Here is a 20,649-nt window from a genome sequence, read left to right on the forward strand (position 1 = left end):
CTTGGCACTTGCAGAGGCTGGATTTTCTGCGTGGCAGGATGAGAGGTTGGAGTGGAACCCGCTGCCCTGCTCCCACCTCCCCCTCCCCCCCACCTCCTCCCGCCACTCTCCCCCCTCTACCCCCTCTCCCAGGCTTCCCTCAGGGCAAACATCCCAGCAGGACCTTCCATCTCCCTCTGACCGCCCTCCCTCAGCCTTGGCAGCCTTTCAGAGACCGAGGAGGAGGCCAGGCTGCCAGGAAGGGTGGGGCTGCCTGGCAAGGCCCAGCCGCAGTGTGACCCCGCCAGTCCCGGAAACGCTCCAAACCTTGGACCTCAGCGGACATCCGGCGACTCAGCGGCAGGGCCTGTCAGGGGGACGGAGCGCGTGTGGGATTCCTCTGAGGTCGGGTTTGCTGGAGACTTCTAAGAGGAGAAAGGAAGAGCCGTATTTTAGCCAATTCTGGAGTCAGAGGGCTCTGGGATGTGTTCACAGTGTGAACAGAAGTACTGGGACGGCCTCCAAAAAGGCTTCTCGCAGGGTTGTGCATGTATCCTAGATTTCTTTTTTTTTATTATTAATTTTTTTTTTTAATGTTTAGTTATTTATTTTGAGAGACACAGACAGAGCATGAGCAGGGAAGGAGCAGAGAGAGAGACACAGAATCCGAAACAGGCTCCAGGCTCCGAGCTATCAGCACAGAGCCCGACGCGGGGCTCGAACTCACAAACCGTGAGATCATGACCTGAGCCGACGCTGGACGCTCAACCGACTGAGCCACCCAGGCGCCCCCTTGATTTCTTAATTAAAAAAAAAAAAAATAAGTCAATAGTGCTTTCTGAAGAGTGCTCGCCACGTACTAGGCGCTTGCTAAACCTGTTACCCACATGAATCCTTCAACAACTCGATGAGACGAGAGTATTGTTATGCCCAATTTATAAATGAAGACACCAAGGGTCAGGGGCAAGTGTCATTTGCTCAACGTCACAGAAATACTAATTGCTGGAGTCTGGATTGAAACCCAGGCGGGGCTGGCTGATTTCAGACCCCAGGTTCTTCACTTTCTTAAAAGGCAGAAACCACAGTCTCCTTGTCTCTATAGAATGCCTGGTACCTGGAAGACATCCAGTAAAGATAGGCTGATCAGGACCTGATGTATTTTGGGGGTCTGATTCTCTCCCATTACAGACTGATGAAATAACATAAAATATGGGAAAGTACTTAGCTCAGAGGCAGGTGTGCGTGTAGTAGGTCCACATAAATCCGAAGGTGAGGCCCGGCTTTCCTCCTTTCTACTTGATGTATCTGTGCTTGTGAATAGTTTTTTCAGAGAACACAGCACCCCCTGGGGTCCCTGCCCCCGGCAAGGCTGTGAAATGACCCTGTTATATCCCCTTGGCCAGAGGGAGTAAAGGGCCATGCTGGTGGGGTGGGGGAGGGAAGGATGAGTCTGTGACTCTCTTCTGCGTCCCACATGCCACAGGTTTGGGAGAAAAGACACCCGCTCTGTTTGCTGACGTCTCTAAGAGAGCCCTCCTCTTCCAGCTCCACAGAGACGGTGTGGACCCGGAAGCTTGGACCACTCAGAGCCCCGAGAGGCTGAGTCACACCCACATGTGTGAGAAACACCGACAGTGTCACAGCATCGAAGGATGTTGGAGTGGGTGTGGTCTTGTTGGAAGGAAAAGGGTCTGCGGTGGTCCCCTGGTTCCCATGCACACCCACGGGGCACTTGGCCTGCCTCCTTATTTCCAGGCAACTGCACACCTGCTTCTCCCTCTGGGAGCCTCCCGGCCCGCCTGCCTTCTTGGCTTTCTTTAAGGTGGTTGAGATAGAACTGTCCCATAATTCCGTGTGTTTAACCCTCTCTGGGCTGGGTCTCAACAGACCCGCACTGACATGAAATTGGTCACAGTCCAGGCAGAAAATGTAACCCATTCCAGAAATCTCCGCGGTTACGGTTATGAAGGCACTGGAGGAGATGAGAGGGCAGACAAGGGTGAAAGGCAGTCTTGAGAGTAGCAACCACTGGAAAATGCTACCATTCTTGGGTGGAAAGTCACAGAGAGGAGATGATGTTTCCAGAACCGGAGAGACTGGAATCCTGGTGGAGGTTTCCTGGCAGGAACTGGGACCGCAGAGGTGACCTGCCAGGATAGAACGACTCTGGTTTCTACCCTCCTGGCTGTGGCTGTTGGGACCTTGGCAAATGTGGCCTACAGGGATCAGCCTCCTATGGGAGGGAGCAGGGTGCAGGAGGGGAGGACCCGGATCTGAGGGCAAACAAGCAAACGACCTGCCTAATCTCCAGCTACTCAGACCTTTGAAAGAGACTGCATCCCTCCAAGGGGCGATCGAGAGGGTTGGCCCTAAACTTGCCTCTGGAAATTGTCCCAGATCCTCTACTGGTTATTGCAATTAGTGGTAATGCCTAAGCATTATCCCTGCTGGGACTGAGGCAGAGAAAGAACCATTTTTTCAAGCAGATCTGCTTCTTGGGTATTTTTCGAAGGCTATGGGAACCTCTGGTTCTTGACCAAGCACCAGGTTTGACGATAAAATCAGTCTCGAGGGACGGAAAGATCTATGGCAGGCACTCGGGCAGACTTACATGCGTGTTAGGAGGGACACTGGACTCAGGGTCAGGAGACCTGAGGATATGTCTTGGCTCAGACAAGTTGCTTACCATCTTTGAGCCTCAGGCTGCACATCTTTCAAATGGGGACTCTGTGTTTGCCAGGGTTCTGTAGAAGTGAGCAACAGAATGCACGCAAGGGGGGTTGTAGACGACAGAATGTTCAAAGTCTTGTGCCTGGGAATGCACACGATCACAGGATGTTGCTCAGCTCCGTTTTGGGGTCGATGTATCCCTTTGGAGTCGACACCTATAACCCTTGTCTTGTAACCACAGAATCGAAGACAGCTGGATTCCAGGCAGCTTGTCCAAACCTTCTCCTGAAGGAGGAGCCTGTTCTCCAAAGTTCTCAAAGATGATCCTTCCCACCCTCCCTTCCACAAATGTTTGGAGCACCCACGCTTTGTCAGGCACTGCGCTGGTCCTGGGGCAGTAACAGAGACAGATATGGGCCTCGTCCTCACCGAGCTGACAGTCTAGCACTTGAAAGTCTCTGCAAACAATTTCTGTTGAATACCTCCCGTAACAGGATGCTCGCCACCTTACAGGACGGCCTCTTTTTTTTTTTTTTTTCCGGTCAGTTTTGCCTTATTTAAACTGTAATGCTTGTTCTGACCTCTGGGGCTATACAAAACAAGTCTAACCCCATTTCCTATGTCAGTGCCCTTAGAACGTGGAAAAATAAACATGGTACGCTCAGAAAACATTCTCACTCTCCAGTTTCCACTCGTGAAAGGGAAGCTGATTCTCTGTGACGTTAAATTCCCCCAGGCCATGAGGTCAGAGCCAGGGTGGTCTGTGTATACTCTGGGTGCTCGGGCCCTGTCCCCAGGCCACCGGGGGCGGAGGGAAACTGTGTGGCGGAGACCCGTGAAGGGATGCGGGGCAGAGGTTTGCAGGTGGCCGGGGAGGCGGGCCCGAGTGAAGCCCGGGGGTCTGTCACTCTGGTGTGCGGGGGGAGGGGGGTGGTGGTGTATGGGAGGCACTCTCTGGCCGTCTGCCCAGGACAAGCCACAAGCCTGAGCTCCCGGGTTTCTGCTCTGATTCACAGCTTCCTCTCTTCCCAGAGGAATCCCCTTTATAGCTCTCGAGGCCTGACCCCAGCGTCCCCGCGAATGTCGTCTGACTGCTGCACGGAGTGCAGCCGCAGCTCCTGTGCCGGGTGCCAGCTGGACGTGCTTGGCGGCTGGGGCCCTGGGAGCCACCTCTCGGGATGTCAGAGGGGAGCTGCAGCCGCCCTTCCGTCAGCAGGAAGCCCAGCCACAAACACTTGGACAGGAAGCGCAGGCGCTGGCCAGCTGAGCGAGCTCTGGTTTCTCCCGTGTCTGAGGGCCTGGCCCAGTGTAGAGGAAGACCAGCCAGGTGCTGCAGCCTGCACTGACAGGGCTGGGATGTGGGCTCTGGGCGTGAGCGGAAAAGCACCGCTGAGGCTGGACCAGAGGAGGCGCTTCCTGGAGGAGGGTGAGGGAGCAGGGAACACGGCGTCTAGCAGACCTCGGCCAGCTGGCTGGGGACACGCAAAGACCCCTTTGTGATGGTTCCAGACAAAATGTGTTCGCTTGGGCCCAGACCTCCGGCATAAGCCCAGGCCGGCTCCAACCTCCAGGCGGCCTCCGCCTCTGTGAAAACACACTGTAGTCCCCTGGGGTGGGATGTCCACACGTTCCCAGCTTGAAGAATGACTCCTCTCAGGGGAAGCCTCTTTCGTAACCTACCGGGTTGTATTGTGAGTGAATTAATACAAAATAGAGCGTGCTGAGCTGGGGACAAAGGCAATTTTGCATTCCGGTTGACGTTGTTGCTTCTAAGTGCTACGCGTGATTATCCTCAGGGCAGTCTGTGTGTGCAGACCATGTGTGTGCCCCAAGGACCCCCAGGATTTACAGAGCGCTTCAAATTTTCATAAGTCGCTCGGGTATTTTTTTTCCCCCACTTTTGCTTCTCACGACCTGATACGTCAGTAAGAGATGCCCGGTATCTGGGGACCAGGAGGTAGGCAGATTGGCTCAAGGTCACACGGCTCAGTCATGGCAGATCCAGGGCCACCTCCATGACTTGTCTTGCTCTAAAAAGATAACTTAGATGATTATTACTTTCCAAGTGCCCGAACCTCTCCTACCTTACCCTGGACTGCGTGCTTTCAAGCTCCCGCCCTCGGAGTCTGTAGCTAATAGTCCGTTGTTTGAAGCACATTTTGAAAACCTTCTGGGTGAATCCTGCCTGTGGCTTTATTCCCTCCCCCTGCCGTGCCCACAGGTTTTTATTGGTGGCATTTCAATAATCTAGATTTTATCATAGTCTATGACCTCTATGGTTCTGACTCTAGACCAAGGGTTAGCAACTTTTTCTGTAAAGGGATAGACAGTAAATATTTTAAGTTACGGGCCACTTGGTCTCTGTAGCAATTGCCCAACTCTGCCATTGTGGTGCAAAAGCAGCCATAGACAGTGTGTAAACAAATGGCGTGGCTGTGTTCCAATAAAGCTTTATTCACAAAAACCAGCAGTGAGCTAGGTTTTGCACCCAGGCTGTAGTTCACGGATCTCTGCTTTTGAACTCCCTGAAGACAGAGACTCTTGTTCTTACACAACTACAAGCACTCTCCCTACTCCCGGCACCAGTGTTGGGTTGACTGTGTTTATACCTTGTGCTTAACGGAGTTCATTGTTAGTTAATTCAATGAGTGGAATGTCCGAAGGAGTTGCAAATGAAGCCATTATAGAACTGGTTAGGTTTTGATTCTGATCCTCAGCTGGAAGCTATACAATATGATTGAGTATAATCTCATTGAGGAGAATTGGTAGGCCTGATTTGAACACCAATTCTGCTACTTCTTAGCCCTGAAAGCTTGGGCACGTAACTTGTGCTGAAGAAATGGTGGCCATTGCTACCTGGAGGGACATGGTGTTCCTGCTGAACGCTCTCTGTGCTCGGGGTCAGGTTCCAGATGGGGCCTCAGTATTGTCTACTGTCTGACACACAGAGAGGATATCATGAGAATAAATGGAAAGATATCCTTTAGCCAGGAAAAGGTAGGGTTATGTAAACCCAGGCAGTTTTGCAGAGATGTCCCTTATGTGGCATCCCAAAGTCACTGTCTACAACAGAACTCGTCTCCACCATCCACCTCCCAAGCTGCGCTTTCCTCTCCGTCTCCACAGATGCCAAGGTGGACACCTGAAGGTCATCTGCATCTGGCTGGCTCCCTCCTACCCCAAGACCAGTGTGCACCAAAGCAGTCACCTTCCCCTCTTCTGCATGCCCTTGCCTATTCAGGGTCTATCGCCTGTGTTATAGCTGCTTCCGGTGGCTCCCTACCTCATCTGCGTAACCACTTTGCTGTTAGATTTACGTTTCAAAATACAAATCTGGCTTCTGAAATCTTCAATGGTCCCCCACTGCTGGCAGGCCAAAGTCCACTGATCTCCTTTGGTCTTTCCAGCCTCATCTCCCAGCATTCTTTGCCACGTGTTCTAGCCTCTTGGGTGGACCTCACTATGGGCAGTCTCATCTGTTGCATTTTTTTTTTTTTATGTTGTTACCTGCTCCATTCTGCTCACACCCCAGCACTCCGATTCTGTCCAGGATATCACAAATCAATCACTAAGTAGTATCCTGTGGCCTCAGAGTTTTTAAACACATTTTTTAAAGGCTCGTCACTCAGGTCTAGTTTGGAACTTAGCTCTGGGAAAATCTGTACCATTGGCATATTTAATTTTTTTTTTTTCAGCTGAAATCAGGGAACTTACATATCAGACAATTTCTGTCTAGAAATATCCAGACATTGTGTTTATGGGTCAACTCGGTAATAGCAAACATGAGGCTTCCAGTCCTGGAGAATAGTGTTGTGAGCAGTAAGGATGCCATTTGATTAAATTCTCCTTCCAGAATTCCTCTAGTGTTACAGAACAGAGGGCTCCTTCCAGCAGCTGGAACCTCCAGCAAAACCTGTCCCCGAGTGACCACTCATGAATCCGACATGACCGGCAGCTGATACATGGCCTCCTTACAACTTCAAAGCCTGGTGAGTCTGGAATGAAGAATGAGGCTTCCAGGCCAGGGAATTGGAAGGGAGAAAAAAAATCACATGGGTGTTGTCCTTGCCATCCTGCTGATGGGTAATTGTAACTCATCCTTGTCCTTGGGAAGGGTCCAAGTGCAAACACCAGGGCCAGTCTGTATTGGTTTTCTTCCCACTCTACTCGCCCCTCTCCTCTCCACCTTAGTCTAACCTGCTACCCACTCAGGGCTTATTGAAATCCTTTCTTCTGAGCATAGGGAACTAGGACATGGGGCCCCATACAGTGTTGACGGAACCTTCGTCCTCACTGGTTTGCATACCAGAATTAAGTACTCTGCTGTCTTGTCCAAAGCTACAGAGACTGTTTTGTTTTGTTTTGTTTTGTTTTGTTTTGCAGAGCATTGTATAAAGGCTCAGTTCTTCTCGGACATCAGTAGGGCTGAAAACTTGGGCATATGCAAAGAAATGATTTTTTTCAAAAATAAGAAAGACATTTGTTTTTGCTTAAAATCTGCTATTACTAACCTCTCTGATGTAAAATTCCTGTTGGGTTTAGACACAGTGAAGTATAAGGGACAGAGAACTAGATGGAAGATTGTCCCTTAATCTGGAAAGGAAATTAGCTCCTCCTTACCTTACAAAATGCTTCTTTTTGATGCTAACTCACCTGTACCCTAGGGCCGTTAGGAAAAACTATTGCTGTGTTGGATTTCTACAATGCTTTGAATTGTAAGTAAGAAAGCACTGTGAGAGGCATAGCTTAATTTTAGAAACTTGAAATATTGAAACCTCAACTTACTACACAAACAGAAGAATGCATTTTGGCAGTGTAGACTAATCTGCAACACTGAAAAGATGAACATCACGCAGCATTGAGAATGTGATTCGATTTACTGAGGTTTAGCCTAGCATTTCACGTAAACCTTCCATGGCATAAATCAGTTAAGGATTTTTTTCATATTGTATGGATTAGGATTAGGTTTGGGTTTAAACAAGGCATAAGTTTGGTTCTCTTGTGTAAAAATCCAGGTGGGTGGTATGGGGCTGAATCACCTCCCTAGTATATCAGACACCCAGACTTGTCCCTTCATTCATTTCTTTAATCAGTCAGTCAGCAAATATTTATCCAGCATCAATTAGGCACTGGCATTACAGCAGCGGGGGAAATATGGGGAGACACAAAAATCTCTGCCATCATGAGGTTTGCATTTTGATCCACTGTGCATGGCCTTGAACTCAGGGCCCGAGATGGCAATATCTCTGCATTCTGGGCAGCAGGATGGAAGAAGGAATAAAGGAGAAGGAGGAAAGAATGCACCTATGTAATTTCTTTTTAAGTTAATTTATTTATTTTGAGAGAGGGAGCACAAGTGGGGAAGGGGCAGGCAGAGAGGGAGAGAGAGAGAGAATCCCAAGCAGGCTCCACCAGCGCTGAGCCCAATGTGGGGCTTGAACTCACAAACCAAGAGATCCTGACCTAAGCCAAAGTTAGACGCTAAACAGATTGAGCCACCCAAGCACCCTGCACCTATGTAATTTCTTAAGAAAGCTCTTGGAAGCCAGATGATTCTTTCCCATTCATTCTATGTGGTGATTGGTCATGTGGCCCCACCTAGCTGCAAGGGAAACTGGGGAATGTAGTTTTCTTCTTCCTCTCCTCCTCTTCCTCCTCCCCCCCCCCTTCTTCTTCCTCTTCTTCTTCCTCTCCTTCTTCTTCAAGTGGGAATGCAGTCTTTGTTTCCAGTGACCCCCACGAGCCAGCTGAAAATCTATTATTAAGGAAGAAGAGAAAATGAATAATGGTGGGGGGCAGGGGACTACTGGTATCATCCACAAATAAAACTTGTAATTAAAAAATAATAACACATTTTATTTAATATAGAAAATCCAAAACATTATTTCAACAAACAACCAATAGAACAATTATTTCACATTCTTTTGTTACTCAGTCTATAAAATCCAGTGTCTATTTCCCACTTACATCACTTCCATTCTCTCGCTCGTTCACGCACACCGTATCTGAGTTCCGATCAGTCATAAGGCAAGTGACCCACAGCCACACCAGACTGTGCGACCTCGGACCCTGGCAACTTGAAGTGTGCCTCACAGGCCAGCAGCACGGGCAGCACTGGGGACCTGGTTAGAAATGGTGACTCTGGGCCCCACCCCAGACCTACTAAATTAGAATTTGTATTTTATTTTATTAAAAAAATTTTTTTTAATGTTTATTTTTAAGAGAGAGAGAGATAGAGCACGGGCTGGGGAGGGGCAGAGAGAGGGAGACACAGAATCCGAAGCAGGCTCCAGGCTCCGAGCCGTCAGCACAGAGCCCAATGCAGGGCTCAAACTCACAAACTGTGAGATCATGACCTGAGCCGAAGTCGGATGCTTAACCGACTGAGCCACCCAGGCGCCCCTAGAATTTGTATTTTAATAAGATCCCTAGGTGATTGGTGTGCACATTCAAGTATGGTGGGCACTTTTCCATATTTCTTTAAAAAAAAACATTTTTTTACATGTTTTTATTTATTTTTGAGACAGAGAGAGCATGAGCAGGGGAGGGGCAGAGAGAGAGGGAGACACAGAATCCAAAGCAGGCTCCAGGTTCTGGGCTGTCAGCACAGAGCCCTATGTGGGGCTCGAACCCACAGACCGTGAGGTCGTGACCTGAGTTGAAGTCGGACGCCCAACCAACTGAGCCACCCGGGTGCCCCTGTATTTCTTCTTCAGATGAGGATGTGTCAGAGACTAATAAAAAGTCCAGAGACAAGAGAAGCTACTCCCAGCAAACTCTCTGCACTCAAGTGCGGGAATTTGTCAGACCCCATCCTTCCTTTTTTGGATCCTTTTAGACTGCTAATTTGACCTTTCGAGAAGGGGCAGCTTTAAAGACGTTACATTCAAAGACGTTACATTTAAAGACGAGAAGGGGCAGCTTTAAACACGTTACATTCAAAGACGTTACATTCAAAATCTATTAATTTTGGCTAATTGACCAAAGGAGAAACCGGAAAAACCAAACAACATAGAATTGTTGGATTATAAAAATATATTTCCTTTTAAATTCAAGATACTGTGTAAGTTCGGAGCGTGGTGCAACCATCACCCTCGTCCGTTTTAGAACATTTTCATCACCCTAAGAAGAAATCCTGTGTCTCTTGTCAGTGAGCACCCCTTCGCTGCTAGCTCTAGGTAACCACTAGTCTCCTTCAGGTCCCTGTAAATGTGCCTATTCTGAAAAGCGTACCTTATGTGGTTTTTGGTGATTGGCTCCTTTCTTTTAGCCTAATGTTTTCAAGGTTCGTCTTTACTGGAGCCTGTATCAGTACTTCATTCTTTTTTATGGCCGAATAATACTCCACGGTATGGATATATCGTATTTTGTTTATCCCTTCAGAAACTTGTAAAGTTTTAGTATCGAAGACAGAAAGAAGCAGAAAAAACAGTAAGGCGTTCAGGGTCACAGAGGATCAGAATTGAGAGGAACCTCAAAAATCACTCTCTGCCTTGTTTTCCATGTGGAAAACCTGAGACCCAGCAAAGGGGAGCCATTGGCCCGGGGTCCCTCAACATCAGGGGTCTCAAGCTGTGGTGAGGACCCAGGTTGTCCTGACTCCAAGACCTGTGCTGTTCTCTGCCGCCATACGTCCAGGGCCTCGTCCAGGGCTCTCCTCCAAGGTGGCCATGGGAGCAGTCATCCCTGGTGATAGCAGAGAAAGGCACGAGAATTCTCATCTCAAACTTGGCTTCGATTTGGAAAACGGTTTGGAGTTCAGAGCCCCAGGTGGATTTGGAGTGTGGAAATACAGGGAGACACAAAAAGCCCTGCCATGGTGAGGTTTGCATTTTCATCCAGTGTGCATGGCCTTGGACTCAGGCCATGAACTCAGTTACTTCTGGAGAACTGTTTCGAAGAACTGGGAGCGAGGGCTCCGTCTGGTATTCTGGACCTCTCTCCATTTCACTTTCGGCCACATCTCTCAACCATCAGGAAGAATGTGTGAAACACTCAGGAATGAAGGGCGTGGCTCAGATGGACCCACTCAAACAGAGGCCGAGGAGGGAAGACGACTTGCCCGAGGCGCAGCCCGTGTTCACAGGGCACCGTCTGTCTGTGGTTCTTTTGCCAGTCGGGGCCTTGTTTGCAGGCAACAGAAGTAGGTTCTTTCCCCTGATGCCACCACCTCAGGAGACTTGCTGCCTCTTCTCGGGACTCTTGACTGCCACCACCATCATAAATAAATCTTGGAAACCTCCGTTTTCAGGCTTCGCTGTTGGATTCAAAAGCTCAGGCATGAACCCGTGATAGACTGGGTGCCTTGAAGTATGGAGGGTGAATGTCTGTTCCCCTTCGGCCTCCGCCACAGCGGGTGGGGCTGTGCCTCTCCCCTATTTTGGGATTCTTCTAAATTAGGCAGATTGGATAGTGGGTAGTCAAAAAACAACAGGTGCCCATGACAGATATAAATATAGTGTTCTCCAGTGAGGAAAAACCAGAAGCTGTGTCTCACCAAACAATACCGAAGTTGGGCAGTGACTCAGGGAGGCAGGAGCTGGGAAAGAGGGATCTGGGTACTTGAAAGAGGCTGAAGAACTTTCTGGGGGAATGTGACCCATTCTGACTTTCAGAGAGACAGACGTGAGTTCAGTGGCAGACTGGGGTCCAATAGAGGATGAGCCCGTGAGGAGCCAAGAAACGAAGTCGTGTGAGGAAGAACTAAAGTAACAGGGGCCATTTAACCCTGATAAGAGCCAGGCGCTGGGGAACAAGGAGGGTGCGTCCACTGTCTTTAAACGCCAGAAGAGCCATCATGGGGCAAAGGTAGTCCAGAAGGCGTGGCTTGTACTGAGATGGGGAATTGTAGGGAGGCAGATTTCAGCATGATATGAAGAGGTTTCTGGCACCCAGAGGCACCCACCAAGTAACTGGAGTGATTCAGAAGGTGGGGACCTCTCCGCCCCCAGCAATGTTCAAGCCAGAGTCCGGGAGGTGGGTGGGTCAGCCTCCAAGGTTGCACTGGCCAGGACAGTGGCCAGTAGCCACATGTGACTCTTGAGCACATGTTGAAACGATACTTTTTGGATATACTGGTCCAGCCCAGCCCCGGTCTGAGAGGCCAAGGAGTAGGATCCGGCAGGCGTGGGTTTTCCTTGACTTACCAGTCAGGCACATCACCCTCCCCTGGGGAGACGGAAGGTCAGAAGTAACTGTTTCTCCCAGTGCTGCCAGTGGGAGGGGGTATGAGGCAGAAGGACCCTTACGTGTGCCTCGCCTGAACCTCCAGAAAGAGTCCAGTGTCCAGTGTGGTGGGATGGACAGAGACTGGGGTTGGGGGTTGAACACCCCAGGGGCTGCTTGGGGGGGTTACTGTGCCTTGGGTGTGTTCTGTCTTCTCGCGGGGGCTAGTAATGCCCACATGGGCCGAGTCCATGCTAAGTGTTCAGCACAGAAAGCCATTGTTGGAGTCCTTGACCGCGACACTTGGCGTATTACCCATGACATGGAGCAACCTGGGAGTCGGGGCTGAGCTTTTTCCGATGACATACAACTGGTTTTGTATCTGAGTTATAGAACTGTGGCATTTCAGAGCCGTTAGAGGTCCCAGATACCATCTCCGTGTGGTGCAGATTAGGTAACTGGTCTGTAGGAGGGGAAGTGCGGAAACAGCTAGGAGGAAGGCCGGGAGGGGGTTTTAGGTGACACGTGTGACTTCTCCCCCGTCTCCCCCCACCCCTGTCAACACCGCTTCCTAGACCTAGTAATTCAGGAAGGCAGCCTGTCCGACCAAAAGGCAGGAAGTCCACCGGTCCCACTCCCATCCCGGTGGCGGCCACCGGCTGGTGGCGGCTGCTTCCATTCTCGGCCAGGCAGGGACCACACACCCTTCGGGCATGCAGCACAGGCCCGACTGCTCACTTCATTCTAGGAGGGGCCACGTTTGGTCGATTTCTTAGTTGTTTATATTTTTCTCATATTTTATGTCTCTGTGACAACTTCATCATCTCAGGTTCCAGGGGAGATATTCCTGACCCGGCATCTGGGAAGAGAGATTTTTTGTGATTCGTTTTTTCCCATGCTTTTCCCACTGCTTTTACTGTTCAGGAACTGAAAAAATATTAAGTTTCCTATTTTAATACGAATCTATTGCAAACCCCAAGTATTTGATAAGAGAATCTATTTTTCCTCATTTTGAAAAACAAATACTCTGTGTGATGTATTCATTAGAGTATATTTTACAGGATCAGGTTTTATCTTAGAATAAATTTGAGCCAAAGTTTCACTATCTGGGAACCAGAAGTATGGTATATTTATTTGATTGAACCCCTGCCTCTGTATATTGGCATTTCTCTAATACCTTTTTTGTTTACACAGCATACATATAATTTACTCTAGAGAAGTCTGCTCCTCAGAGAGTGACAGGCGTGACAAGAAACAAGATATTTTTCTATTTGAAGAGAAATACAGATGGGGCGCCTGGGTGGCTCAGTCGCTTAAGCGTCCGACTTCGGCTCAGGTCATGATCTCACAGTTCATGGGTTCGGGCCCCACATCGGGCTCTGTGCTGAGGGTTCGGATTCTGTGTCTCCCTCTCTGCCCTGCTCCCCAACTCACGCCTGCTCTCTCTCTCAAAAACAAATAAACATTGAAACAATTAAAAATAAATAAAATGTTTCAAAAGAGAAATTAGGCAGATGGGGTGGAGTTCGCTTACAGTTCGCATCCACAGCACAGATGAGGGACAACTTCAGAGGTGGAGTCGGACTCAACTTTGCCCACGGGAGCTGGAGATCTTGGCTCCGAGGCCCTCCCTCTCAGCTGCCTCTTCTGCAGCCCTAGGGGTCCACTGAGCCACGTCACTAAGGGTGGCGCTGGGATTAAAGGAAACGCACTGGCCCTGTGCCCGGGACACTAGTGAATTGCAGGAGCAGCTAGCTGGAAGCTTCGGAGAGGTCACCGCCATGGAGGAGGGGACGCTTTTGAACAGGGCCCTGCTGGCACTGATGATCCGTACCTCTGTCTGGCAATTGCAGTTGGGTGAGGTGCCTCCCAAACCGTGAACGCCCAGCTGCTTTTTAGCTTTTTAGTAGGAAAAAAAAAAAAAATGAGGATCCTCTCACTCCAGGTTTCCACGTTGTCCTTTCTGCTGATTAAACAGTCATCCTTCGGTGCAAACGTTTGAAACTGACCTACTCAAACGAGGCCTGGTCCAAGGGAGGTGAGCTTTCGCACTGAAATGCTCTTCTGATGTCTTGGGTTGGCTGTTTCTTCTCCTTTATTCCAGGTCCTAAATCTCAGTTTGATTTGTGATGTCTGGGTATTTATTTTAAGCAAGCCAGCCTGGACTTCATCAAAGTGGCAGTATTTTAGGGAATCCGATTGCAGGGCTAACGTCTGAGGTTTCAAAGGGTGTCAGCTTCAAGTCTCTGACCTCCGCTCCAGAAGGGTAGAGGTAGGCACTAAAAGCTGCCATCTTTATGGAGGATGATAAGCAAATGGGGCTTTCTCCTAATGTGACCAAAAGACCCCGCAGGGAGGGGCCCAGTTGAGGTCAGTGCTGCATTCGTCACTGTGAGACTCCTGCTTTCTGCTACGTGTCTACTTGCTCCTAGCAGAGTATTTATTGAGCACTTACTATCTGCCCAGCTCTGTGCCGAGTGCTGTGGGGAACAGACCTAACACATGAAAGACTGTACCGTGTGGGTGCCGGCTCCTTCCCCAGCTTCCTAAGCCATGCTGATTGCATCCAGAGAGTTCCTTGACCGGAGGGGGCTGAGGCTTGTTTTGGTAGCACAATCCCAATAGCTGAAGACCTGGAATGAACTGACGTTTTGCCTTTAGCACTCTAGTTCAACTCTGGGACTAGAACACCGTCTGAAACCCTACCCTTCTGAGCTGGGCCCCAGACAACTGGCTAATCTCTTGCCACCTTCTCCGATGCTCCCCGTATGTTCAGCTGGGGCTTTACTCCCGTCTGGGTGGCGACCAGCCCGAGTTAGGTGCTGAGTATTGCCACTGTCTCATTGGCCCTGCAAACGGGCAAGACCAGTGCAGACGCATCATTTCCCCAGTTCCTCAGCTGCTTCCCTGTGTGTCTCCCCTTCCCCCTGCACAGAAGGGCACCTCCCACTCAGCACCGAGCTAGGAACCTGAGAATCACCTTAAATCATTCCTCTTCCCTCTCTGCCGCCATCCAAGTAAAGTTGATGGTCAATTTCTCAAAGCTATGGATTCTTCTCCGACCACACTGCTACAACCTCAGCTCAGCCCTCCTGTGCCAGTCTAGCTCCCTATCACAGTCTCGGCACCCAGCATAGGGTCTGACATGTGGCTGCTGATAGTACTTGTTGAATCAGTGAATGAGAGAGTGAGTGAGCAGCTTAGACCTTCCACGATGATCTCCCTAGTCTCATTCTGCTCTCGCTCCAGCTCCCTCTTCACTTGGCACCCATCCGAACTCCTTCTGGCCCCCTGTGTGCCCACCCCTCTGGGAGCCTTCTCTCGTCCTCCTGTCTGAATGAGATGGCTCCTCCGTGCCCCAGAGCCCCATACGCCCAGCCCGTTCCTCTAGAGCACATATCCCCCTGCACTGGCATTGCTTGTTTGTGCACTAAGTGTTCTCTTTCTGGACACTGAGCTCCTTGAATCAGGGTCTGTGTCTTACTTATCATTGCGTCCCCAGCACTTCACACGTAGGAGGCGCTCCTTAAATATTTATTGACTAAATGAAGGTCTAGAAAAGCCTGCTGCTGTGCCTAACACCTTGCCACCCTTATGTCTCTAGTCCCTCCCCTATCACCACCGCCCAATCCGTCTGGGTTTTGGCACTGGGGAAATCTGATGTGCAGTGGGGTCTATGAGTCTTGGGACCAGCTCCATATGGAAGTTTGTTTTCAGGAACTGGCGTCACCCATTCTGGTTCTTGCCCTACATTGGGTCACTTGGTATAGAGTGTCCTGGCCCGCACAGTAGGGTGTGCTTTGGTGGTTTTTGACTTCCCAGGATCTATCTAGTGCTGTGCCCTCTTCTGACATTTGCTGACTGGGTCTCTATTGGTGTTCTGTGCTGGACTATGAACCCTGTGGGGCAGGGGTGACATCTAATTCATGTCTTACCACCCCCTCCCAGCCCCGCAGCACCCAGAACGAAGACCTGTTGGCACATAGTAGGTTTCTAGGAAAAGGCAGGTGACGTTGATCAGAACCTGGAGGGACTCAAGGTGGGTGGGGCTCTGGGAATGAGGGTGGCTGGAGAGGAGAACCCCAAGGGTAAGGAAGGAGAGGAGAGAAGGGAAGATCTTCCTCACCAAGGGTGTGGATGCAGGACGAGCTGATGTGAAGGATCTTGGTGGGAACAGCAGGCACACGGAGGGAGGGAGATGGGAGAGCAGAGAATCCTGATGCACGAGCCCATGGCCAGGCCTCCCGGGCAGCGGAGAGCCACAGAGAGGTGCATGCCGGGCCCGGGGCATGGTGCATCCTGCCCTCCTCCGGCCGCAGGGGCTCTTGGTCTTTCTCTGCCCCATTCCCCACATGATGCAAAGCTCTTCTCACTCTTTTATAACAATGTAAGCATCAAGTCAGTGAGCTCTTTATGCTCCCTCTAGAGAGGATGTGGACCAAGGGCTTGTTCTTTTCATCACTGTCACCACCACCCCTGTCCTCACCATGTTTCACACCTGAATGCCACTGCATGGTTTACCTGGGTGTTCACCTTTATGATCTCACTCCAACAGTCACTGTTGCCTTCTTTCACTTTATAGTCGAAGATACAGAAGCTCAGAGAGGTTGAAGGGCTAAGCCAAAGTCACACAGACATTCTGGGGAGGGGCAAAGGGGCGTGGATTGATAAACCTGCTCTGGGATTCCTCTTAGGAGGTGTCAGCAGGGGCACAGCCCAAGTCTGTGCGCACACACGTCACTGTGTGTGTCTGTCCTGATTCTCTTCGCGTGCACCTGCATCTGTCTGTCGTGTCGGGAGTGCGTGGACAACTCAGCGTGCACCTTTGTAGGTGTGCGTGTGTGGGACTGTGCTGGGAGTGTCCTCGGGGCCGTGCGTGTGTGTGTGTGTGTGTGTGTGAGTGTGGCCTGGGCGCGTACACACGTGTGCATACAGGCACTCCGCCTCCTTCTCAGATGTCTTGGCTGTGGATTTGACAACTGAAACCCAGCTGCGCTCTGGCCGGGACACATCCGCTGTGGAAACCTAGGAGGAGCTGACAGTCCCTAAAGAGGGGTTACACATGCTGCCAGCAAGCACTCCTGGCCCACTGCCTAATTCCCTGCAAATGCTCTTTAAATCTGTTTCTAATTTGGACTCTGCCTGTCCCTGCCCCCTCCCAGCCCTCCCCACTCCCCCAACTTGCCTCCAACCAGTCAAATTATGCTGAATAATGGCTGCGGAGGGGGGAGTGTGCTAAAGGTCACCAGTGGGCTGTTGGAGGGTGTAATAATGTCACATTTTAATTTACACAGGGAACCGGGCGGGCATCAAAGCCAATAAATTTGGACTGTACTCGCGACGGCGGCCAACGGCAACTCCTGGAGGTCATGCCACTTGCAGGGAAGAAATCACTGTCACACCCCACGGTCCACTGGGCTTGAGCAAACCCATGTTCTTGCGAACAGATGCAAAATCCAGCATTTTCTGCCTGCAAGGGAACTTGCACTTGGAGACTTGCAGCATCAGCAAGAATCTCTCCAGTTGTCTGAGCATCATCACCCAGATGTTCTGGGTATTAAGAGTCTCAAGCAAAATACGTCGTCCATATTTTTTTGCAGCCCTGTGAGATACTCAACACCACGATGACCCAGATCCATGGGAAAGTGTATACAAAGCAGAGTGGGAAGAGCCGAAAGCCGAGTTGTGTGTATATACGGATGGCAGCTTGAGAAGCTTATTTACATTCGAGAAAGGTGGGGAGGGGCTGTGGGGGACATCTGTTGGAACCACGTTCATGTTGAGGGGTTGGGGACGTGATGTGAGGTACAGCTTAATAATCAATGCGGACTTAAAATGAAAAGGTGCATTCTTTGAGGCACCTTGAGGACCAATGGAGTCCAGAGGGCGGGAGGTCTGGAGATGGTCACTTCTCATCTGTGCTGTGTGGCCAGGTAGCGGGGGAAGCCGGGAGCGGGACGAAGCACGGGCTGTGGGTGTCTGGAGTCCTTTGCAAGTGAGGCCGTGGCTGCGGTGATCTGGTGAGAGCCCGTTCCCTCCCTCCAGCATCCTGAGAGTCTGCAACTGGCGTGTGCTCCAGGGGCTGCCGCGGGGGCCTGGCGTGCTGCCCACCCCTCAGCTGGCTCCGCAAAGACAGGAAGGTGGGGTTTGCAGTCCTGGGGGCCACCGCCAGGAAGCCTTGAGGCTGTCAAGACTCTGGAGCACACGCTTCTCCATCTGGTGGGAAAGGAAACGGGGGGGAGGGGGAGAGGGGAGCTGCTCAGGGCTGAATGACACCCCGAGGGCCTCTGCTCCCCTTTCCCTGCCACACACCGGCCAGCAGCCCCCAGGATGCCTTGGGAAGAGCAGCGAGGAGGGTCCCACACTTCTGTCGCGCCCCAGGGCCAGTCTCTTATTCCATCTCTCAAGGGGCTTCCTCTTCGTCTCCTTTATTATTTTTAAAAAAAAAAATTTTTTTTTTCAACGTTTATTTATTTTTGGGACAGAGCGAGACAGAGCATGAACGGGGGAGGGGCAGAGAGAGAGGGAGACACAGAATCGGAAACAGGCTCCAGGCTCTGAGCCATCAGCCCAGAGCCTGACGCGGGGCTAGAACTCCCGGACCGCGAGATCGTGACCTGGCTGAAGTCGGACACTTAACTGACTGCGCCACCCAGGCGCCCCCGTCTCCTTTATTTTTAAACTGTTGCCCTTTGTTTAGTTGTGTGTGATGCTAAGGACTTTGCATATGTTAAAAGCGGCGCTTAATCCTCAGAATGCACCTGCGAGGTAAGGGTGGCAGAGATGGCTCATTTTCAGCCAGAAGTTCCTCCTGCCGTTTCTTCAGGGCTGAGGTCCTGCTGGGAAATAACCCGCTCCTCCAGGAACCCCGTTCTCCACCCCCCTCTACAGTTAGTGGTGGTCACAGCACTGGGTTCTGACCAGTGGCACACCAACAGAAGTGAGCTGCTCCATACAGAGCCCGGCCCGTGAAAAGCTCCCCAGAAGCACTCTCCAAGCCCTCTACCTTGCCCCCAAGGGTGGGGGGGGGGAGGGATGGGGACCACCCCCAGATGCCCTTGGAAGCCACAGATGTAAAATGGTTCCAGAATGCCTGTGTGGAGAAAGACTACCCGGCCAGCATGTTCCTTGCTCAGTCCCGAGCAAGAAAGAAACATATCCTATTGTTTCCAAGCCATTATACTTTTTGGGGTCTGTTTGTGATACTGGTCAACCTACCGTAAGTAACCAATTAGGAATTTTCACTCCCATTTTACCGATGAGCACACTGAAGGCCAGACAGGAAAATAAATTGCCCAAGGTCACACATTCAAGAAATTGCAGGGTCACAATGCGAGACTAGGCCTCAGTGGTCTTAGGGTCATGTGAGGTGTGTGAATTTCCCTAAGGATCACCGCAGGGGAATCTACATGCAGGGTGTGGCTTTTCCTCATTTGTGAGACCACAGGAACCTTTTCGCTATAGAGCTTCTGGTGCGACTAGCATGGTCCTGAGACACTTTAGGAGGGGTAACCTCCAGTGTGGTGCCTGTTGCGGGCTGAATTGTATCCCTTCAACCCCAACAAAAGAGATACATTGAAATCTTAACCCTCAGTACCTGGGAATGTGACCTGATTTGGAAATAGGGTCTTTGCAGATTTAACCAAGTTAAGGTGAAGACTATAGGCAGGCCCTCATTCAACCCAACTGGTATCCTTATAAGAAGGGAAATGGGGACACACAGACAGATGGGCACAGAGGGAAGATGCTGTGGAGACACAGAGGCACACAAGGAGAACGCCATGTGAAGACAGAGGATTGGAAGGACGCATCTATAAGCCAAAGAACGCCGAGGATTCTGGGCACACGCGAGAAGCTAGCAGAAGCAAGGAAAGATTCTCTCCTAGAGCCATCGGAGGGAGCATGCCTCAGCCAACACCTTGGTTTCAGACTCCCAGTCTCCAGAATCATGAAGGAATATATTTCTGTTGTTTTAAGCCACCCAGTTTGGGGCACTTCAGTACGGCAGCCATGGGAAATGAATACACCTGCCTCTAGCTTCTTTCAAGACCGAAATTTCCTGGCAGTGTTATTTTACTGATAATCATCCAAATGACTGACTGGGGTGGCTTCAGTTTACCAGAACACAGATGGAGAGAGGAGCTGGGAGGGACACGTAGCGGCTAAGAGCGTCAGCTCTGGTGCCCGGCTCTGTATCCCACTTTGGCTGCTTGACCTCTCTGTGCACAGCTTGCTTTCCTTTCTATGGGGTGTGGGGTGGCGATAACAAGGCCACAGTCGCTTCATAGGTTACAGGGAGGGTTCAATGAGTTAGCACATCTAAAATACCTAGACTGGTACCTGGCGTGTAGCTAGTACTTGCTCCTTTAAAGTTATCCATCCAGGCAGGATTGCACGGTCGCTTTAGAGATGGACAGACATGACTTTGAATCCAAATTCTGCTATTTACCAACAGTGTTACCTTGAGCATTGGCTTATTTTACTAAACGTCAATTTCCCCATCTCTACAATAAAAGTAATGCCTGCTGTGGAAAGAGGATTTCCAAGGGATGTAAAATTACAGCTCTCAAACAGATAACAAATGAACACCCGTGAAAGATTTTCACTTACCATTGAATGAACTAGAGAGATGTTACAGTTGGGTCAAAGGAGAACCCAAAAAACAGACACATGTAGGTGAGAAAACTTGAAATGCATTTTCCAATGGACACAATGAACTGGCCTTGCTTGCACAGGGGAAGGTTGCCTGGCTCATTTGTGTCCACAGTCAAGAACCGCTGTGTGTCCCCTGTCCCCTACCACTTACAGAGCTGCAGAATGAACTCAGAGGTTCAA

General features: G+C 50.4%; 1 long non-coding RNA gene across 1 annotated transcript; it reads left to right on the plus strand.

Moving 5' to 3' along the window:
- Window positions 1-6,403: 6,403 nt before the first annotated feature.
- LOC122492363 lies at window positions 6,404-17,515 on the plus strand. The gene is made up of 2 exons (XR_006299596.1): window positions 6,404-6,638; window positions 17,109-17,515. It is a non-coding gene; the product is annotated as an uncharacterized LOC122492363 (long non-coding RNA).
- The last annotated feature ends 3,134 nt before the right edge of the window (window positions 17,516-20,649 follow it).

This window comes from Prionailurus bengalensis, chromosome C2 (assembly GCF_016509475.1).
Source record: "Prionailurus bengalensis isolate Pbe53 chromosome C2, Fcat_Pben_1.1_paternal_pri, whole genome shotgun sequence".
Taxonomy (NCBI): domain Eukaryota; kingdom Metazoa; phylum Chordata; class Mammalia; order Carnivora; family Felidae; genus Prionailurus; species Prionailurus bengalensis.